The sequence below is a fragment of the Chiroxiphia lanceolata genome, chromosome 6 (genome assembly GCF_009829145.1).
Source record: "Chiroxiphia lanceolata isolate bChiLan1 chromosome 6, bChiLan1.pri, whole genome shotgun sequence".
Classification (NCBI taxonomy): Eukaryota; Metazoa; Chordata; class Aves; order Passeriformes; family Pipridae; genus Chiroxiphia; species Chiroxiphia lanceolata.
Genome location: NC_045642.1, coordinates 39,583,093 through 39,603,545, shown reverse-complemented (window position 1 = coordinate 39,603,545; position 20,453 = coordinate 39,583,093).

Here is a 20,453-nt window from a genome sequence, read left to right as displayed (position 1 = left end):
TCTTTGTGTTTGTGTTTTAAGAAAACAACATGAGAGATTTTATGGCACCTTATCTTACCTGCTTAGCAATCATCAAAATGCACTAAGGTAAGGAAGTCTTCCCACTCATTCTTCCAAAGCTTCTCTAGCTGTTTGAGTTCTTGTTTGGTCCTGAAAAAGCAGTAAATTAGCACAACTGCAATGGCGCCGAAAGGTATACAAAGTCATGGATGTTTATGTAATGTAGGAAATAGTTTTATCACTAAAAAAACAGGACTAGGAAGTAAGACCCTTGGGTTCAAACACTCACGGCTGACACACTGGCTCAGTCATTCCTGCCACTCTACATATATTTGGGGGTTTTAATTAGATCTCTCTAATCCCCTCTGAGAAAATCAGTCTCAAGTATCTCCTTCGTGGTCCGTTGTTTCACCTGGCTCCCTCTCTTTATTTTGGCACCCTTTTCCCCTTGTCTTTTTAACCAACCTGAGCATTCTGAAAGGACTTCTTTCCAATTCATGTCTTTTCTTTGTAGAACCCTCTTCTCATATTGTTGATTTCAACTGTATGTTTCACAGCCCTGAAACCAAAATATTCAAAATAATTGAAGTACGGAGTTGAGATGCCCACCGTGTTTTTCAACTAATTTTTGCCACTTTAGCATCCTCTTCCCGCCTCTACATGCACATGCCTCCCATTTTCTCCCTGAGGTTTTTTAGGCTCGGTCCATTTTGTCTTAATTTTGGTAAAAAACCAAAATTGAAAAAGCCTTAGTAGAGAATATTTGCTGTAAGGCACTATAATCTCAAGGAAAGAAAATTACTCATTTCTTTCCTGTCCTTCATCTTCAATCAAAATGGAAATCTGATATTTACAAGAAGCTAAGAGTTTGTCATATGGTCTGCTGCTGCAGAAAAACTCACATGCACAGCGAAGACAGGAGAAGTGATTTAGAAAAGGTAAGGTTAGTTCTGTGGAAGATGGATCACAGAGCAAGTACACATAATCTGGGTATCAAATCACTCAGTCCCAAGGGTATTTCCTGAAGAAAGCAGGAAATGAGGTGCAAGATACATAACACAAAGTGGCATATACATGGTTCCCCTTAGCAGCAGGGTATTTATCACCCATACAAATTTTTGAGTGGATATTTTCACAATGTTGAAAGCAAAGATCCACACAGACAAATAGCAGAGATGTATCACCAAACAGTTCATCAAATGAGCAAATTTGACAACTGAGCTCACAACCTCTACCTGAGATTCAGGATGTTTCTCACAGCTCTGTTAACTGCTCTAACATGGTTCTGTTAATCTTCACAGAAAACCATAACTCCTTGTCTAAAGGACTTGAGGGAGAGCACAGAGAGATGTAAAGACAGGTGTAGTCCTGCATACTATCCGTATTCCAAGCAAAGGAACAGCTCCCAAGACACTAATCCAAATCAGACCATCCTAGATGTAGGCCAGTACAGACCTCAGAGCCGCCAGCTCCCACCTCCACCTTTTTTCCTTGGTTGTTAGAAATAAATCTATCACTACCTGTTGTCCAGCTAACTTAACAGAGTAGTTTTAACAATTGCAAGTTCCAGCAGATGTAAGTTAGAAGTAAAACAACAACAACAATAAAAAATTAAAAAAAAAAGAAAATTGTAATTGCTGGCAAAAAACAATGAACACCCTCTTCCAACAGAAGGGATTTTTATATTGAGCATATTTGCTATTTAAGGGAGTGACACAATGAAGTATCTGGCATTTTCCATCTTGAATTTACCACTCTTGGGTCAACATTTGAAAAATATTGTTACTTGTATCAAAATCATAGGCACAAATAGCCAGATGAGAGAAATTTCATTCTGCACTTAACTCATTCAGCTGCTTCTGATATTTCACGCCCATACAAGTGTGTACATGCTGTATAGGTAGGTGAACAGGAAACAAGAGGGTTATATGCATGTTTATAAGCAAACTGCAGTGATTCTTACACCTATTGCAAGCATAAAGGGAATGCAAAGCCCTCTGTGAACAGAGCAAGAACTCAGCTAAGTGCTCAGAGCTGCAGCCCCCAGGCCCAGGTGATGGGCGGAGCAGAGCACAGGGCACAACCCCAGCAGGAACGGTGGTCCATGGTGGTAGTCATCCCCTTTCACTGGGGCAATCAAACAGGTTTGATTATCACTATCTGCCTTTGTCAAGCCCTGACCTACACATTGCACTGAGGGACATCTTTGTCTCACTTCTCTTTGGTCAGGGAGTTCATGGAGCTCAATGGGCTGCAGACGGCAGTCCATTAAAGGGGGTGCTGGGCTCAGTCCCAGGCCACCCAGGAGCCCCGCTGCATGTTCTCACTGAATGGCTTCACTGGTGGCCCATTGAAATGCGATAATGTCAGAAAAAAGAGTTGAATGAAGGAGCCAATGTACACCATTGCTCAGGCAAAGTGACTGCAGCCTCCAACAAAGCCTCCCCTGTGGCGATGTTAAGCAGAGTTATCAATAGTGCTAAGGCAGAGCAAGAACTAATGCTCCAATCATGTCATCCACAGGTGGCACAGATGGAGCCACTTCAATACAGAAACCACAGGGCAACATTTCCTGGTAATTCTATCCTCTTTCCAGTGCTAACATACAGAAAAATGTGCAGATGTCATGTGGATCTCTTGTAGTGTGTCAGACCCCCTTGAACCGAGCTCCAAAGGATTTTTTTGTTTCCTGTTCCTTTTACTATTCACACCAACTGTAGGCAATGTTAAAGTCTCGTTTTGTGGGAAGCAAAAAACTTGGTTTTTAAGGTACACATAAATAAATTCCTTTACTTTTTCTGAGCTGCATGATTGGACCTTGCAAGCAAGAATGGAAACTGTGAATTCCACAATGGTACAGGATACATTATTACACCATTTTGTTAACTCTTAGAGGGCACATTGTTCTTTTGATTTATTTTAAAAAATGAAATTAAATCAAAATACAGTTGAACTCACATCCACTATGAACACGGACATCTTTTTTTCTCAGCTAAGTACAATGTTCACCTCTAATGTTTCAGAGACAAAATAGAACACAATAAAAACAGGGCTCCTAACAGTTCTGAATGTGACATCTATACAAAGTGAATTTGCAAAGCACATCCAAGGCAAAAGAACTGCCACAGTTTCTGTTCTAATTAACAGCTCATAACTTTGTCTATGAATTTCCATTGCTGCCGCTCATAGTAGGTGGTAAATGTGCAGCAGAAAGGAAGTAAACATCCCCACAAAACACATTACTTCTGAACAAGACAGACACCTTCCTTGCTTAGGCCTAAAGACTTGCATTCATTTTCAAATCCTTCATATGAGACAGAAGGGGAGAAAACAAAAACACTAAAGAAAATTCCTCTGCCTGGGGAAATTCCATCACTCAAAGAGTCTGAGGTAGGATTCATTCCAAAAGGGGTTCCCACAATTACAGGCAATCAGTCAGGACAGGCCACAGGTCATGGATGTAGACCACTCACCAGAAAGCTTTCCTCAACTCTAAAACTAACCAAAAACCAAAACATACGACTCCAACTAACATGAAGAAACAGAAGAAACCACACCAGTGTTTTAGGTCTTTATTCTACAGTGAATTGGTTAAAAACAATTCCCAGATGACTGTAGGAAAAGAATTAAGCACAGCACTACAAAGGTGAGAGGAAAAATTCCCCAGGAGTCCAACCTCTTGATAAAAACCTCTCATTTGGACTTTGGCTCTTTTTCAAATCCCCCATTTACCAGCAGGGGACACCTTCTACTCTATATAGACAGAAGAGGACCTGTGGGCCAGAAACATGAACTAGGCAGTAGTCAGTCCTACACATGCAACAGATTCAACATTTCTCCACTTCAAAGCAAAGAAAATCCACTATATGACAGAACTGACAAAGAGTCCTAAGATTAATGAGATACAGGTGGTGTTTTCCCATTGGCATCCTGTTAACTGGTACATAGATTTACTGTTAAAAGTTGAGGTTTTTTCCCAAGCTGCTGTAGCTTTTTTCAAAATCTGTAATTGCAAATAAAGAATTCATTATATCAATGCAAACACTAAAATAATATTTTAGTTTACTTCTATGTTTAATGGTCCGGGTATGATTTGCATTACTTACCAATGTGTTTTCACTTATGCATAATTAACGTATTCCAAATTCAGGCTGGTAACATTAAAAATTGTGATACAGAGTGATAACATTTTCAAATAATCATTAAATCAACCTGACTGTGGGATATATGATTACTTATTGAAAGCAATAGGACAGAATAAAAGGAGGTTTTGCTTTAAATTCTATAAATGTTGAGAGAAATTACCATAAGACACATATAGACACCTATCCATTTACATCAGGTTTTCTACGGTCCTTTCCATGAACATTTATGCATGTTTGTTTTCTTTCTCTGAGCTTTTGAAAGATGGGAAGGAAATGCAAAAGATATCCTGGTTAATGAAAGGTTTTCCCTAGTACTTAACTGTTTGCTAATTGTTAATACTTGTTTTCCACTTCACATCCAGCATAAAGAAGTTCCAGAAAATTTAGCAGAAATTTCGTCTATGAAGATGTCTAACCTGCAGGAACCCTTTAAGCTGTGTTCATCTGCATAACACACTTTGTAATAACTTCCACTACAGTTGGAACTTTTAAGAGATTTGCTGTCCAGAAAAAAATAATATAACATTTTTTTCCGTGTTTTGACCTTAAATACTGCTATACAATTTGAAAGGGATGTCATAAAAGATTCTACCAGAATAACACAACAGGAAAATTTTTCAAACTAATTTTCCCTGAGGAAAACTGCTTTCACTCAGGGCAGAATCACCTGCTTTTCGCTATTTACTCCTTTTTTTACTCTGCATGCCTGTGACTGTAAAGGCTCAGCAGATCTCTGTGGAACTTTAAATCGCAAAGCGGGAAAGGAACTCCTGCTGTTTTGCACGACTTAGACTTCGATGCCTTTATAAACGTGCACAAACTCACGGACTGCAATAATTTCACAGCTGGCCTTCTCCTTCCGTGTCTCCAATTCCCCACTTACAAAAATTTCTCTTTCTCATTGCTGCCCCTCATAGCCAGCAAACTGAAGAACCTGATGCCTCTCCCAGAGGAATGAGCAGGAGTCTTCAGTACCCAGCTGGTACAAGGGCTCTTTTTATACAATTTTGGTCTTAGTGTATATGCCAAAGTGTTTTATGGGACAATATTTATTTTCTTAATTTATTTTTTAAAAATCTTCCTGTAACTCACAACTAATAGCTCCTACTGGTTTTTCAAAATGTTAGAATTTACAATTCTGTTTCACCTAGGCCTTCTTGCTATGTCATCTGGTAACAGAACATATAGTGAGGACTGGAAGGTCCTACAAACATGCTTAACACTGCCTGTTTACACTTGGAGGAATAATTCATTTAACTAAAGCAAGCTTTGGCTAAATAATTTTTCTTACATTTTTTAATTTATCCAAATATACAGCAGGATCATTTTCAGCAATACTAGTTGGTACCTTTAGGAGATGAGGAAAAAAAAAAGATCAAGATTTATTTATCTCTATTTTAATGAAAAAGCAAAGAATATCTGTGTTTAAAATATTACAGCTGGCTTAAAAATGGTTCCATTTCAAATGGGAAGCAACAGCTTCAGTTCTCCATAGTATGATATTTATCACTGTGTAATAAAAATTTCTGTGCCTTACAAAATCTACAATAGGTAGGTCAACCACTTAATATCACATCATTCATGCAATCATACACAGCACTTGAGCTTTACATAGATCTCAGATGTTGTCACTTCAAAGGAGTTCAGAACAGAAGCAGTAAGAGAAAAGAAGCAGTAAGAGAAAAGGTTCTCTTTAATGCAAATGGGCTCCTTTTTAAAGAAGTGTTTTTAAAAGCCTTCATATCACATTAAAAAAGTTTCATTATGGCTACCTGAATGAAACATCTTTACAATTGTCTGAGAATTTAAAATTAGACTCAGAGAGATTGCTCATAAATTGAAAACAATAACTTGTATCCCCACTGAAACAACCTACATTAAAACAATTGCGGTGTCAGAGTTCATTTTCATTTGGCTGTATTTGCAGGCAGTCTACATGATGTAAGGATTCAGTTAGCCCACGATTTGTGGGTGCTGAGTGAGACAATGCCCCAGCATTTGACAATGCAATGATCCCATTTTACACCAATATCTTCATTCAATGAGAAAAAAAACTAAAGTAAAACAAAACAAACAAACTAACCCCCACTCCAAATGTAAAACAATTGTATCCAACTTGACAGTGTCTGGAACACAGAAGTTTTTGGCCTTGCTGGGTACAAATATGCTGCAGACTGACAGGAGGGTGCAGTTCTCTCATAAGTACAGGACAGGGCACCTCTCCAGTCAAATCAGGTCTAAGTACATCCTTCACCATTCTATAATACAAAGATATGAACAATAACAAAAAAACAACCCTGTTGCAAAAGAATGTCTACAGATAATTTGTGGGAAAAACATATGTGGATTTCTATCATTCATAAGAAATATTTAAGAAAATGGGCAGACTTTTAAATGTTCACAAATCTCTATGGGGAAGATGTGACAGCCAGAGGGCTTTTCCATCCATTTAGCTAACTGCGAACTGTTAGTATTTTCAGGATATAATTTCAGTGTGAACTGTGACAGACAGAAGTACCTGACTCCAGCTACTCTGTCCTGCAAGAATTAAATCTGAGACTGAGTAGCAGTTCTTCCACCGGTACTAAAAGGAAGCAAGTGCTGCCTTAGTTTAGTAAACCATTGGCCCAGTTCCCAGCCAGGCAAGGGGAAAGCCTTTCACTGCCTCTGTAATCTACCAAGTGTTCATATAAAACCAGAGAGTGGGAGAACCCCACAGGAATCAAAAATTCAGACCAGCACATAGTAGCAGAGGTACTTGATTAAACCGATAGAGAAGCTGTCCTAATCTCTTTTCTCCCACTCACGTGCAAGGGGCTATTAAAATATTCTTCACTAGACAAGCAGAGAGACAACCAGTAAAAGGAAGGAAACACTGTGGCTTTTTGCAGTGTGATCCTCTTTTCTTTTATTCCCCTTCATCCTAAGGCATTCCGCAACTTCTATCTATCTTCTGCTCCAGCATGCAAAATTTCCTCCATCATTTTTTTCCTACTTGAAAGGAGGCTGTAGCCAGGTGGGGGTTGGTCTCTTCTCCCAGCTAAAGATCAGTAAGACAAGAGGACATGGTCTTAAGCTCTGCCAGGGGAGTTTTAGTTTGGATATTAGGAAGAAATTCTTTACAGAGAGAGTAATCAGGCATCAGAATGGGCTGCCCAGGGAAGTGGTGGATTCTTCATCCCTGGAGGTTTTTAAGATGAAGACTGGATGTGGCACTTGGTGCCATGGTCTAGTAACCATGGTGGTAGTGGATCAAGGGTTGGACTTGATGATCTTGGAGGTCCTTTCCAACCCGGCTGATTCTATGATTCTTACAGTGTTCAGTGGGGCAGTAGGGTGGTGATGTTACCTTTTCCTCCTTCTTCAGCAAGGATATCTTTTCCTCTCGCCTCACTCTCCATCCACACCAGAAAGGAACACAGATGTGCTCCCATCGTCTCTCTTCTTGCAGAGTACAGCAGTAGCCTCTGCTTTTAAGAGCAAGGAACTTGAAACGAATCTCTTTTTTTGCCCTACCCACTTGACAATATAGAGCAGAATAAGGAGAGAGAACAGGACTTTGAGTACTAGCCAAAATACTGAGATACTGTCATGAAATCATGAAAGTCCTAGGCTGAAATAGATTTCAAGAGATCATCTAGCTCAGCAGGGTGCATTAAGGAAGAAATGTCTCTGCTGACAATACTAATGGTGGGCTGTTAATACTACCATTCCAGACCTGCAACTTCTCTTCAGAGTATTCGGCTCTTCATATTCACTCTTTTTCTTTTCTCCCCTTTACATACATGGTTTGTGCTGTCACTTGGCAAAGATACAGACTAATTCACATCTCAGAACATGTCACTGGCTTCAGACACACTTTCCCCCCGTGATGCATTTTGATGGGTTTTAGAGACACCATTGCTGAATGAATTTCTTCTTCGTGCAAGTCACTCGCAGAAGAGAAAGGTTAAGTGAAAGAGTAGATGTTTTACTAACCCCATTGAAATTGCATTTGTTACAATGGATTTTTTTCAAGCAGTGCACTGGATTGACAAGAAAGCAGCTGCTCTGCAGCAAATGAGTGAAAATTAATAGGAGACCAAGGCAAGAGAAAGGCTATTGGTTTTGCTCACCACCATCAAATTGTTGGGATTTAGAAGAGTACCCTTTGATCTCTCCCAGACTAATTACTGCCCTGGTTTGGACTGCTTAGTACATTAGTTGTCCTTCATAGAAAAATGCAACCATTGTAATACAAATCTGTACTGAAAATACAAATGAAAATACACCATCCGATAAATAAAAAATAGCAAAAGTCAGCTAGTAGAATGACTATGCCACAAAACTTTTTTCAAGTGCTTTTAGCTGAGCAGCAGCACATGCACTAGCTGTTAAAATGAAAACTTTTAAAAAGAAAACTATGTGTTTAAAAGCAAGGCAAATCAACACATATGGAGCTTTACTATGCATATTTTATTTCTTCATGTTTTCTAATAGGAAGTTGCCACAGACTGTTGTTCTAAACTATAAATTACCAATGTAATTCCTATGTATGTGGATTTTTTCTATGATAAATTGGTCTGCTGCACCCAGGAGTGGGATGTTCGCAGAATACATGACCTTTGCTGCCAACAGATGATGAGCAAATTTCAGATACAGTTATATACAGGCTATACCTTTAGCTTGTATAGGAAAGGCAAAGGAGGGAGTATGGGCTATGTTGAAACTGGCTTAAGGCAAGAAAGAACAAAAAAGTGATAACTCAACATACCTAAACACCCGTTACCTCATTGTACTGCAATGTATCATTCAGCATGTGTTGAAAACAGTCCCTGTCACAGCCTGAACCTTTGCCTGTGAGTCCAGAGCCAGGCAAGGATGGCTATGACTGTGTCTGGCTCAGGGTTACCTCCTTCACTAGACCTAGATTTGTGAGCAGCACGTTTACTGTGCACAAGCAGCCTGATACAATAGTGGCACATCTAGTGGGGATTCATGTGAGAGCAGTATGCCACCAGCAGGCTCCTGTGCTCCTGCCACAGTCATTAGCCAGGGCAGAGATCTGCTGCCCACTGGAGTCAGGCACCGTGCTGTTCCACTTCTGTCACAACATCCACTAGCACATTTGTGCCTAATTCAGACAACAGCATGAAGTTCACTATTCCCATTGCCTGTATCTCAAGGTGGGAGGTCATGTCTCAGCAAAGGCCTGACTGAAAGGCCAAGCACCATGAGGTACCTGTGGGAAGAGATCTCAGAGTTTGCTATGGGGTCACCAAGAAACACCCAAACTTGTGGTCCTACAAGCGAGCACATCCTGCACAAGTAATTCCGCTTATAAAACAGGCTTGATGATAGTGTACTAAACCATCACGCAGCCACAGAAAAGATACTTCGTTTCTTGAAATAAGATTACTTCTGAGTTGTGGTAAATCTGAGTAAATAAACAGTTAAGGGGGTGAGTTAAGTGCATTAGATGTAGCACAGTAGGTTTGTAAATCTCCCTTTGATGCGACTGGTCTTTATTTGTAGATAAATGTACTTGTAAATTTACATGTGGATATAAATATGCGTGGGTGTGTTGTAACCTCAGTGTAAATTATGCTGGAATGTTAGATTTGTGCTTCCCTAATATAGTTTTGCCATAATATTATTTTTGGCCTGTCTTCCACAAGGAGATGTGAAGCCGAGTTTATAAAGTAATTTGAGGCAGAAAATATCTACTTGGCTAACAACAGTTGGGGCTTTTATATTTGTAGCAGTTGAATACAGCAGATTATGCAAGTTATACATTAGGCTCACAGTTTTCCTAACAAATACAAACTGTTCCCTCCATCATGCAAACTGCAACACTGTAAGAGTTTTTTATTTTTATCCGCATGGAGGAAAACTCAAACTTTCCACCCTGAAGCCTGGAAGAAAATAAATAAAGAAAAAAAATTAATCTTTGGAGACAGAAATGTCATGGTTAGTTAGGAATGGTACTTCCCAATTTAGTGCTCCCACTGAGACTCTCCACATCACTGCTTGCTCCCTATCTCTCCTCCCCCTCTCCCCCCTCACCCCTTCTCTCCCCTGCAGCAGGATGGGAAGGAGAACTGGAGGCACAAAAGGTAAAGATAATGGTAATAATAAGCAAAATTTACTGGAATAGTAATGAGATAAGAAAATGAATAGTAACAGTAACAATATTAACAAAAGTGTACAAAAGAGAAAGAGCAATTCACATGCAAAAAGCTCACCAGCAAGCCCAACTCGACCTGACCACATCCAAGCTACCCCGACTGGCAGAGGCTCCCTTCCTTCCAGGAATCAGGCTTCTGCAGTCCTTTCTTCTCAGAATAATAGGAATCCTTGGATTTAATCGTTAACTTACATAATTAGCATATATTCATTTTCTGTGCAAATTGCATGGAAAACTAGAGGTCAACATGACCCTGAAAACACAGTAATATATTGGGTAAGTCTTATAAAGGGACTTGAGCAAGAAAAGATTTTTCATTTTATTTTATCTTCTATCAGTTTTATTCCTAATTATAGCATATCAAAGACATAAAAACCAATCAACTAAACAGAAAAACCCTACTTTCTAGCAAGATACTTTCTTCCATTCTCAGAAGAGACAAACAGAAAGAGAATGCTTAAACCACCACTGCTGTAGGGAGAAATTTTAGGTCTTTTGGGCAATTGCAAAAAAAGAACATGCCATCTAATACTGCGTTTTTACCCTCTGAAGACTTGGTTTTGAGAAGCATACTTATTGATACAACATCACAGGTCCATTGTATGACTACTGAAGACACAAATAAAAAGATCACTGGCTGAGAAAGTTTCAACTAGACTGCAATTTTAGTTCAAAAGACCTGGAACAGATATTGCAGCAGGAATGCTGTTCATCCAGAGTATTCTCAGGTACAGGACCAGGTCTCCTATTTTGAGAGTACGTACCATATGCAGAGCTAAACCAACATCATTAGACTTATCTACAGCATAAAAAAAAAAAAAAGCTAAACATCTGGCATTCAGAACAACTAGAATAGTACTCTTCTCTGTACATTTACTTTCTGCAAGTCATACCAGCAACACAAACTAGTATCCTTTTATTTTACATTTCTCCCTCAAAATTAGTCTGCCATTGCTCTGCACCAAGAGGTCCTGCTTTCTTAAGATCCAAATAAGAAAGGCACTCAGACACTCTGAAGTATCACTTAGAATATCATTCAGTGGAGCTAATACTATAAAAAGCCGAGGATAGTATAGATGATTTTACATCTCTTCAGATACTGGGGATCCTGAGCTGCATGGCATCAGATGGGGATCCAATCAGTGCACAGCATGCTGCGCTGATCCGTACTCCATTTGGGGCTTTTAAGCTTTTATGCATTTTCTTCAAACATTTCTATTAATTTCTACTTTTGAACAAAAAGGACATTCACAGGAGAACTTGTTGCCACATTTTCAGAAAAAGACACGAACACCGGGGTGGTGTGATCACTGGTACCGATGGGGAGCTGCCTGCACACTCCATCATCACAGTTCACTGGCAACATTTATCCTGTGGCCAAGGCATACATGCAGCTCACCACAGGCCTGAAAGCAAAGTTATAAATGCAATACATAAGCTGCTAAAGAAGTGCAGCAGAGGCATGCAGCTCCTCAGGTAAATTCGTGTCACTTGGTCAAGCTGCAAATCCCTAAATCCTTTTATTTTTTCCTTTATGAAATAATTCCTAACAGCACTGAAAAAAACTCCCAAAGAAAATCAATACCTATTACACATATTAAAACCTGTTGCACCAACCATAAAAATAAAATTTCTAAACATGTTGATATGCATAGAAAACCCTAAAATATGGCCATGATACTCTTTTTGCAATTATATTAAATAACTTCCTAGCAGCTTAGAAAAGAATTTACATATTTTGTGGGAAATTTCAGGCCACAGGATACCAAAAAAATAGCAGGCACTGGTACGAGTATTTGGGATTAACTTTAATGAATAAAGTATTATAACAGCTATGAAAAAAATGCAAAAGAAACAAAACACTATTCCTGGCTTTGGTTTGCTTGCTCACTATTTTTGATATTAAAAGCACATATCTAGCTTAGTTTTCTAAGAAAATTAGACTTATTCAACTATACCACCCATTTGTGCATCAGTCTTTCTACTCTAAAAATGTCAGAACTTCATCAGGTTTAATTACATCAGACAAGGCAGTGGGAGGATTCAGAGAGAGCATTTTGCTACAGTATATGAGAACTTGTGGGTGAGAGATAATAGCCTACATTGCTGTTCCCTTTGGAGGGAGCAGAGGAGACCTGAAGTCTGAGGTTAAGGTCATTCCTCTTCCACCAGCTACAACATCTTCCACTTCTTGTCTTTAAAGCATTGGGAGTATTTCCGCTACTCAATCCTGATTGGAGGGTTGTAACCTCAAGGCCAGGGAAGTGGCTCACTACTCATATTAGAATTGCTTCTTCCAAGGGAGGGATTCCAAATCCCAAAAGCTGGTGATGCTGAAAATTTTTCCAAATGATTATCACCAAATGTGATTGCTAACAGTCTGGTTACATATGTTTCTAAAGTTAAAATTGGAGATAATGAGATCAGTCTGATATTAGGTACAAAGAGATAGCCCTTGCTGTGATAGCCTGCTTCACAAAATAAAACATGGTTAGTACTCCATAACAAAAATCTTTCTTGTATTATAAAGTAGAACAATAAAATAACACATACCCTGAATTCTACATAGTGACAAAAAAACGCCAATACTGGGCTATTTATATCCAAAAAGGGGGAAAAGCCAAACACTACCAACAACAAACCAACCAAACAAACAGAAACTTACAAAGAGAAACTTAAAATGAGAAACAGCTTTCTCCAAGTTGCATGTGAAATTTTTATGATAAATTCCCATTCAGATGAAGCCTGATTAAAAATGTTCATTTGTAGGCAAATGTAAAAATGTTCATTTGTTGGCTGACTACTGCCTGATCATTAGGAATATTTATATGCATCTCAAACTATTTAAAATGGAAACACTGGAAGAATTAAAAAAAAAATAATAAAAAATGCATTTCAACCCAAAAAGCTTTCCTTTGCTTTCTATTTCAAGTTGTAATGAATACTCCAGTCATAAAAGCAGCAAAACCACACAATCAGAGAATGAAAGAACCTGGACAAAGATGAGAATTTAGTAACTGTTCTGCAACTAATAATACAGTTTATCACGATTCACAACTTTTTCCACAGGTGCTGAGTTTTAGGTCGTTCAGCACAAATGAGTTCTTGAAATAGAAATTACACACGCACAAAACTGATTTGTGATTTGATTTCTGCTGTTAAAATAGTAAAAAAAATTGATAAGGGTCAGCTACTGGTAATATACCATGGAACTCTTGTATGATTAAGAACTGGATCCTGCTTCATAGTTTTAAATATAAAACTACTTTTTTATTGTGTTGGGCTCAAAATATATTGTGTAATATAACTGGCTACTTTTGTTAGTCCTAGGGTTCCCACAACCAAATAATCTGATAAATCAATGTCACACATGTTAAATCTCATGGCTTCCCCCCAAGGAAGTGCTATTTTACAAGTGAGGACAGGCACGTGCAGAAACTACAAGCCAAATTCCCCATAGTACCTAGGAATCAAGTAGCAAAGCCTTGTATGATTTTGAGGTGAGAATGAGCACACAGGTGGAGTCGTCGTCTGCAGGTGGCTACAACATCTCTGATTCAAACACATCAAACACAGGTACTGAAGAGGTGAAGCTGTGTATACCAGACCTTCAGGGAACATCATCAGCACCAAATCTCAGGGACTTGTTGAAGCTATTGCATATTTGCAAGTAAGGTTTATTGGAAACACTTTAGTACCTGGTTACCACTACCACGTAGGTCTTTTGCATATTGAACAACTGCTTTTGCCACTAGACAGGCAAAAGCAGGCTGCAGGCTGCTTTCAGCTCCAGAAAGGCTGGCAACAGAGGTAAGAAACAAGCAGTGCGGGGTTAGGAAGAAAATAAACAAAAAATCAAACTCCAGACTGTTTCAGGGGTTGAGCTTGCACTGAATTTCCCATTTCTAGGGCACCACCAATATTCAGGCAATAGCAGGGCAGCAGTTGCACTAACAGGTTCAGCTGCGTAACTGCAGCTCGGGGTTCTGCCCACAAGAGGTTTGAAACAGGACATTTGACTTTGGTCCCCCAGGGTTTTGGGCATGCCCCTCAAGCCCTTTGCTACCTCTCATTTTACCAAGATAAGAAAGGTTGGAAATTCGGTTGGTTAAGAAAGTCAGGGATGAAAATAACAGTGAATTGTCTCAGCCTTTAAGAAGTCGTAGATGGCTTAAGAGCCAATTTGTAATAACATTAGTAAGCATATCAGTGTAGTGTTAGCCACAGAAAATTAAGAATTTGGTATTTTACAGATCCTGAACACACTGTTGGAGCATAGCATGGTATTAATAATTTAAGAGGAGAGGTAAATTGTGTCAAATTTTGCATTATTGTGAGACAATATAAAATTTCTAGTGATGACACTTAAATACATTGCCTGCGGTGAAGTATTTCTCCTTACCTATCATCAGGGTATTGTACTAGCCCAGGGTGCTGCAGTCCTACAGTAAAAAAGAGAAAGCAGTAGCCAGATAATTCATTGTAGGCATTTCAAGTAATTCAGATAGAAGTGGTGGGAAGGCAATAATCATGGAATTTGCAAGAATGTCTTACAAAGCCTTAACGTAAGTATGCCAAAACAGACCAGCAAGGAGACAGGACAAGCAATCCAGAGAACCCACAGATTAAAGGATTCAGATACCCAGAAAGATTTTTTTTTTGGAGTCTTTTAGTGAGTTTTATAACTCTAGTTGTTTTGTTCCACTGCTCTCACTGGACCTAATAACTTTAGCTGAAGTATATTCCCCACATCGCTGCCATCTCTATCTCAATGGATGACAAGAGTCTTGTAACATACGTGCACCACTGGAAATGCAATCCACTCAATCCATAATCTAAGCAAAGACTTCATGGTACCTCAGTGACAGTCTCATTTTAGTATTTTTAGTTTTGCAGGTGTTATTTCTCTAGAAAATGTCAGAGTCTTCCACAGAAGACAAGTATGGACCGCACAAAAAGAGGGAAATTGAAAATCCCATTTAGGTTCAGGAAAAAAGTTCAAAATGTTTCATTAGACTTAAAGGTGATTTCTATGGATAGTACTAATAAAAACATATATTTTCACTTCAGTCTTCCAATGCCTATAAAGAAGAAAACACACATTTTCACTTCAGAGTCTTCAAATGCCTATAAAGAAGTTTTCATAATATCAAAAACCAGAACCTTGTTTCTTAATAATTAATCAAAGTTTTCACTAAAACACATTTAGAGTATACCTGTCCAAGTTTTCTGGTCATCTCCACCCAATTTTTGAGTGTCTCTCTCCTCACTTTTAAACATTTTTGCAAGATTCATGGTTAGTTACATTCCAAGGTGCAGTGACATTGATTTATCCACTTCAGTGAAATTCTGGGTCTTGATTGTAAAATGTATGTTTATTTAAGTTATTATTATCTAAAAAACTCTGAAAACACTTTTAAAAACCCCCAACAAACCCAAAAAACACTTCATCAGTTACAGTAGGCTTACTTTGTAGTTATGAAAGACTCCAAGCAACTTTGTCTGATGAAAAAATGCAAAATTTTGCATGTGCAAGTCTTAGCAGTGGCAGGTATCCTAAAACATTGAGAACTTAAAAGTGTTTAAACACCTCCACCTCCTCCCCCCTCCAAAAAAAGAGAAAAAAAATAAAAGAAGTAAATCAATACACTTTTCTAAGGGGTTTTTTGGGGAGGGGTTAAAGATACTGATAGGGTCGGTTGAAATCAGTGTAAATATAGCCAAACAAAACAGGACACACACCCCCGAGAGGAAGCAACTTGAGGAATAAAACGCAGGCAGGCAGATCTCAAATCAATTCCTACTGGATTCAAAGAATTCAGTCTTTTTCTCACTTTTCTTTTTCTCTATTTCCCTTTTGGTCTTGAGTGAGCAGGGATCCTGGATACATTTTACCTCTGCAGCAGAGCTGGTTCTCTGTGCCCATTCAATATTTTCTCCTCTTTGTTTCCACTCAAAGGTGGAAAGCCTTGGGAACAGGTGTGCTAAATTAAGGCAGGCAATGTCCTCAGCAGGACTGTAAGAAAGGATAAGAGATTCATTCCCATAGAAGCCTAGCAAGCAAGTGCAGATGTGCCACAAAAAGTATTTTGAAGGTCAACATTGTCAGCATAAGGTAGATTCTGATATTTTAGCCATGTTTTAGCATAACTACCTGAACCTGAAATCATACATTGAACTGAGTGCAGGATTTCTTTTACTCTTCCTTTTTTTCCTTCACTATGACCAATAAGGATAAGAATTATATCCTATAATTCACTCTATGTATGTAATTTTTTTTTGAGAGATGGTGATGGAGGTGTAAAATACAAAGCCAACCAATTTCCATCCACCACCCAGGGCCACACACTGAGATGTACCAAATAAGTGACCCTAGCACAGCAATAAGCCTCCTCACTTTATAAGTACCAGAATTCGGTCACTTTCAGAGTTACGCTAGCAGAGAGAAGTAATAATCACTGCTACATTTCTGAACTTTAAACAGTGGAATTTTATGATAGAGGAACAAAAAAAAAAATTCTGAAAATTCGAGTTAAACTTTAAAAGCAAGTTGTGTTTCATGAGGAACCTCAAAGTGCCCTCTTCTGGCATCTGGCAATAACTGTGCATTCTGAAACATCCAAAACCTGCAGCACTTACAATCCAGTTACAAGACAGTTCTTTTGACACACATTTTTTGTTAAGAAATTGTCTTTGTTAGCTATACAGTAAGGGTGTGAAACTGTTCAGATACTTTTACACAATAATAAACATGGAAGTGGTCTGTTAAAAGTTATTTTAAAGTGTCACTAAACAGTTCATACTGTTTGGGTTTTTCTCCCAAAACAGCATATGCTTAAGTTTTGTATTCATTTAATTGTATTATTAGTATCACATAATATTATTGTTATTAATTTGCAACAGTATTGATGCAAATCCTTACTGCATTACTTACTGCTTATTATTGACATTCCTTTTTATAAGATTCACCCTAGGAAACAAAATATTTTTTGTTTTAGTTAACCAAGCACAAAAAGTGTAATAGATGAAAATTGTGTTAGAAAAATAAACCTGAACTCTCTGTTTATTTCTGGGTTTGGTGTTGCAATTTAAAAAATTCATTGTCCCACCTTTCCTAAGTACTTTTATCAGTGTAAGATATGTAATATATTTCATTTTGTTTAATTGCATATTTTGTTTCTATAGCAACTAGACAATACCTAATCTGTTTTTGTTCCTTCCTAAGGCTTTACATAGCAATTTTCTTTCATGATACAGTAGCGAAAGATAATCCTTCTTTAGAACTCTGAGTACTATCTATTCTTTCCAATATCCCTTAATTAGTATGCATTAGGATTAAAACCAGTTGTAGTTGTGCTACAACTAAAAGAAACCATGTAAAAAAAAAAACTAACAGGATCTAGACAGAAAATTCTAAAACTACCATTAAGTAACTTCAGCATAAATTTACTGCCACCTGCAGGCTTTCACCATCATGAGCCTCCAGACCACGGGAGCAAGGGTACCCCCACCACACACCCATGGCCATGGAGGAAAAGCAAATCTGATGTTCCTACTTGGGCCAACTGATTCAGGTTGATGTTATTATAGCAAAAGGACCCGCTAACGTTGTGCTGCTTAATGAAATGATGCCACTTTTTTAATTTCTGTTACTCTAGTCTAGCTAGCTTCTATTTGTGAAGACAGTGGTAATGTCTGAAGATTTTCCTACGGAACTGACATGCTAATAAGGGACACAAGTTGTAATGCTGCTAGTCACCTCTTAAACAGTGTGCTTCATGTATTTTTCTATCACTAACTCACTACCCCCTTTGAATAATTTCTATTATTCAAAGAAATTACTATGTTCAAAAACATAATCTTTAAAAAATCTAGCAAGTCAACACAGTAAAAATCATGTCTGTAGTTAAAATATCTGAAAACACTGTTTTAGGAAAACTTGGAGATTACTGCCTTACTAAATGGCCTGAGTCCTATACATTTATATTCTTTCATACAGACAAACCATACCAAAAGAGTAACAATGACACTTGTAAGCTTGCGAATATCAAACATAACGTTTACGTACAAAGTCTTTTTTGAACTCATTACTATGTGAAACAATTGTTTTTTACAAAATCATGCAGTATTTTTTCCTATCTGAAATTGTCTCAGCCAATGCCCAGTGTAACTAGGGCTAAATTACTCATCTTACCATTATTTTTTAAATGTTGGTGTTTGACACACACTTTATCCCTTCATTTATCCATTTACCAGTTCAATCTTTATACTGCAGTAGGAATTTCTTTCAACATTGTGTGTACAGCACTGCACCTAACCTCAAGTCCTCTGCCTGCTAGCAAATCTCTCAGCTCACCTTCAGCATTCAAACCCTTCATGCAACATCTAGAAAAGTTAAATTTCTAGAAGTGAGGTTTGCAGGAGTGCCAGCACACTGAAACAGGAGTCAGCTCAACACATCACTTTTCAGCTTTACAGGTTGGTAGCTCCAGAAAAAAACAGAATCAAGTCTTAAATGTTGGAGGTTGCATCTGATGCATCAAGACCAGATTTTCCATACAGAGAAAGAAAAGCATACATAATGACATGCAAGTACATTTAGCCTGACATTTCCAGGAAGTATCAGGCTTACTCAATACATATTGCACTTTTGATTAAATTGAAGACTGCAAATTCCATGCTGATTTACTGCAGATGTACCATGCAGTTGACCTACACATATGCTGCAGAAACACTAAAGCACGTCTAGACACCGAGCAAGTACCAACAGTGCTACCTGGAAGTATACATCACCCAGAGCACCCTGTCAGGACTCTGAGGTACCTCAGGTACCACAGCTAAAATATTATCTGCCTGGTCTTAATTCCAACAATAATTGTGCCCCTGCCTGAGAAGAGCGTAGTAAAGAACTTTCTTAGGAATGATCATGTGCCCTTAGAACAGAGCTTACTTTGCCACTTGTAAAAGAGTGTTTGGACAGGGCTGTCACATGCAGAAACAGAAGAAAGCACATGGCATTTAGCTAACAAGAGGAACAGTGAAAGGCTCCAACAAATCTGTTATCACAGAATCACAGAATGGTTTGGGTTGGAATGGACTTTAAAGATCAACTAAGTTCTATTTCCTGTGCTGTGAGAAGGGACACCTTCCACTAGACCAGGTTGCTCAAAACCTCATATGGATAAAAGAACTGAAGATTTTAGCTATTTAAATGCAAGGTCTATTGAACACATGCTTTCTCCCTACCTCTTCATCTTGTCCTCTAAAGAAGGTAAAAAAAAAAAAAGCAGTTCTTTCCACAGTAATAATTGAAGAATTTCTCCAGGAGATGGGAAGCTGTATTAGTACTTCTCCCTTTTGATAAAAGCCAAAACCTTTTTTTTTCTTTCCATTTCAAAAAAAAAAAATAAAACAAAAAAACCCACCCAGAACAAATTGAACCTATTGGTGGAAGACAGCATAGGTTTTAAAAATGAGAGAAAATTTTACTATTTAATCCTCTCTTACCACTTGATGGGGGTAGTGAGTAAGTCACGCAGGCCTTGGCTTACAAATATAAAACAACATGTTCCATGGGTTATAAATAATCAATTTTTATAGTTTTAAAACAAACACAGTATGACAAAGTGCTAAAATCCAGGTGCACTTGAAAAGTTTAACAGATGCTTATTACAAGATACCTAAGTTAAAGTTCACATGATATTTATGCACTGTGTTGTCAAGTTAAATCAACTGCATTTCAACTAAATATATCAGATACTTCATTGTGGGAAAGATGAACAGATCAGGTTGATTTGCATGTTTGCTGAAAGCCAAATTGTATCTTATCTGAAATATACTTACTGATTCAGAAACCTTTTCTACACATGTACGGAAAGTTATTTTTGTCACTCAGTGCCTCTTACTCTTCATTTACTTCCCTTTTCACACTTATTATGTATCTCACAGAATAAGTCACATACCAAACATCTTTTTCCTTTCAGCACTTTACAGATCTCAATCCTATTCATCAGTTAAAACAACACTACCAAGCTTGAACAGCTTTAATGTAGTGGTGTGAAAGATAAAACAGATGGACAACAGGCTAACAATGTCTGTACTTCAAAGGACCAAAATCTGTTGAAGACACCTCTTACATTTTA